At 39.1% G+C, this 3,131-nt stretch overlaps 1 protein-coding gene and 1 pseudogene across 1 annotated transcript in view; one reads left to right on the top strand and one right to left on the bottom strand.

The window, feature by feature from the left end:
* Nucleotides 1–3,131, top strand: part of MCU (mitochondrial calcium uniporter) — a 248,268-nt gene that overhangs the window by 231,018 nt on the left and 14,119 nt on the right. The window lies entirely within an intron of this gene.
* LOC102867550 lies at nucleotides 1,953–2,819 on the bottom strand (annotated as a pseudogene).

The raw sequence follows: 3,131 nt of genomic DNA, 5'->3' as shown, positions 1-3,131 counted from the left end.
CAGTCGTTTTTGGATCTTTTTCAGCAGAATCTTGCTTGCATGTGATATTAATTATATTGTTCAATAATTTCACACTCTGTTGGGTCACATTTCTTTGGAATGGGAACAAATATCTGTCTCTTCCAGTCAGTTGGCCAGCTGGCTGTCCTCTAGATTTCTTGGCACAACTTAGTGACCACATCCAGGGCAGTGTCTGTTTGTTGAAATATGTCAATTGGTGTGCCATCATCTCCTGGGGCCTTGTTTTTTGCCAATTCTTGCAGAACAACTTGAACTCCCTCCTTCCTCACCACAGGCTCTTGCTCATATGTTATTCTTTAAAATTCTTTTGTGTCAGCCAATTCCTTCTGATACAGTGACTCTGTATACTCCTTCCATCTAGGGTTCTGAAAACTTTTGAGTTGATACAACTGTTGGTCTCCATTGATCTGGAGTGTAAGCTCAAAGAAACAGCTAGTCTGCAGAACTAATAACCCACATAAGCCACAGCTTCATCTAGCATGAGAACTCAGTGCTTCCTAGACCACTACTAGCTATTCTGACCAGAGACAAAATAGTTAGTCCTGGATAAAATGAGAGGAGAATAGATTAAAAAACTGAAATTCTTAAAAACAGGTTAGACCTGTGTAAGACCATATTGTGAAAATAGAGGGATAACTCGTAAAACATGCATGGGAGCTCAAGGAGTGGGAGTGGAGGAGTGAGAATGAGTAGGGGCAAAACCACAGGGTTGCAGAGTTTGGTGAGTAGTGGGAGGGGAAGGAAATGGGAAGGATCCGGGTGAAAAGAAAGGATAATGATGGGCAAGGTCCAATGGTGATTAATTGTAGAAAACATAGTGCATGTGAATGATCATTTGAAACATGATGTGAATGAAGAATAGTGTAAAACACAATGTACATGAACTTTGTAAGGAAACCAATAATTTAAAAAAAAACCCCAAACATACAGTAAAACCTCAACAACCCAGACTTACTAAACCAGTTGAGACTCTAAGAAGCCCTGAAGCTGTTACTCTAAGATCTAAGATCCTATTTAACCCTGAAACTGAAGCAGTTGCATGAGATCACCTTTCAGCTAACAGATTGACTCATCAGATAATATCTCACCCATGAGTCCTCTTTGAAAAATCATATATGTGAGACCAGTCAACATTTACCCTGAAGCAAAAATAAGGAGGAACAGAGAAACTATATTACTAGAAACAAAACCACCAGAGTAGAAATAAGGCTAATAAAACAATATGTGTAGAATTGTTAAATGGGGCCCTTAATTGCTATGTAAACTTTTTTTTTACTTTAATAAAAATTTATTAGCAGCAGTGTATACTGTATTCTTATGCAACTGAGTAAACAATCACAGCACTTTGCTGATTCAGATTTTGAGGAACCCAGGCTGAGATAATCTCTCAGTGAATGTCAGACTTTCTTTGAGGTGGCCAGACATGTTAGATGGAGTATTTATAATCATCCTTGCAATTAAAATTATGATTTGAAATGGAGAATAATGCACAATATTCAAGACCAATATATTAATAAAATCAAAACACAAATTACTACATAGATTTTCACAAAGTAAAGGGGTGGTAGATTCGTAGAAAGAAAAAGAAACAGTGCTACTTTATTAAAATACTGGGTTTATTTCACATGTATATTTTTGTTTCCCCACCATTTCCATTTGACCATTTAGCAGTCTGACCACTGCTACTACTTTGTCCTATCATAACATTCCATACATACTTAAAACCAAAGCAAAAGGTGGAGTTCCATCTTTAAAAACTAAACAGGCATCTTGGACAACACATTCTTGGCAAAGAAACCTGGACAACATTTATCAGACAAGGTAGGGAAAGTTCTCACTCAGCATTATAAAAAAGGATAGCCTGATATCAACTGTTACAGAAATGAAATAAGACAGAAAATTTTAACAAACTGTTTTAACAAACTATTTTCTTAAAGAGACTTCCTCCACTGCCAGAGATCTTGAATTAGCCTCCTTGTCTGTCATCCAGAAGCAATTCTTCACATAATTGATGAATTTGGCTTCCACTTTGGGAAGAGAACCACCTTTTTCTATACTTGCTTGCATTTTTGCTTTAATGTCTTCTACAGAACTAGGTCCTTTTGGAGTTTTGGGAGTTTTTTCCTGTTTTTTGAAAGATTCTTGTCCTTTCGATTGTGGAGTTGATGGTTTTGAGTCTTTTCCATTCTGGTTTTATTTTTGTGCATTTTTGGCTGGAGTATCCCGTATAGATTTCTTCACTGGTGCTTTTTCTTCAAACTCATCATCGTCATCATCTTCATCTTCATCATTGTCATCCTCTTATCAGTGGCAAGTTTCACCTTTTTCTGTGGAATTTTGTTACCACCTGCAGGGGCAGATCTCTTTCCTGATATACTTAAGAGTTTCACATCCTCCTCCTCTTCATCATCTGACTCTGCATCTTCCTCCACAGCTACTAAGTGTTGTCCACTTATATACACGGGCCCTGAGCCACACTTCATTCGTAAGACGAGAGGTGGTATTATTTCAAAGCCCCCAAGTGAAACCGTTGGCTGTACAGACATTTTCAAAGTTGCCAGTGTTACTTTAATTGGGCTGCCCTCATAATTCATTGCCTCTGCTTCAACAATGTGCAATTCATCCTTTGCACCAGCCCCTAAACTGACCGTTCTTAAAGATAACTGGTGCTCATTCTCATCATTATCCACCTTAAAGTGATAATCTTTGTCAGCTTTCAGTTCACAACCAAAAAGGTAGTTTTGAGGCCGCAGGGGGCTCATATCCATATTCATGTCCATATCCATCGAATCTTCCATGGGTTGGTGGCTCACGTTTATGTGGGAGAGGACGGCAATAAAACAGCACTGTTGCAGAGAACAGCCGCACAGGACGGAATCATAGCAGGACGCTATGTAAACTTTTTAAAAAAACACTACGAAATATTGTTGTTGTTGTTGTTGTTGTTGTTGTTGTTATGTGCCGTCGAGTCGCCTGCGACTCATAGCGACCCTATATACAACAGCCCTAAACTCCGCTCTGTCCTGTGCCAGTCGCACTGTCTCCGACACTCCCATCCCAATTATCCCAGTCACTGAATCAATCCACCTCATAGAGGGCCTTCCCCTCCT

Source organism: Elephantulus edwardii, unplaced genomic scaffold (assembly GCF_000299155.1).
Source record: "Elephantulus edwardii isolate Elephantulus edwardi_28Jun2011 unplaced genomic scaffold, EleEdw1.0 scaffold00058, whole genome shotgun sequence".
NCBI classification, from domain to species: Eukaryota; Metazoa; Chordata; class Mammalia; order Macroscelidea; family Macroscelididae; genus Elephantulus; species Elephantulus edwardii.
The sequence above is the reverse complement of the archived record's forward strand: the minus strand, read 5'-3'. Positions and strand labels throughout refer to the sequence as shown.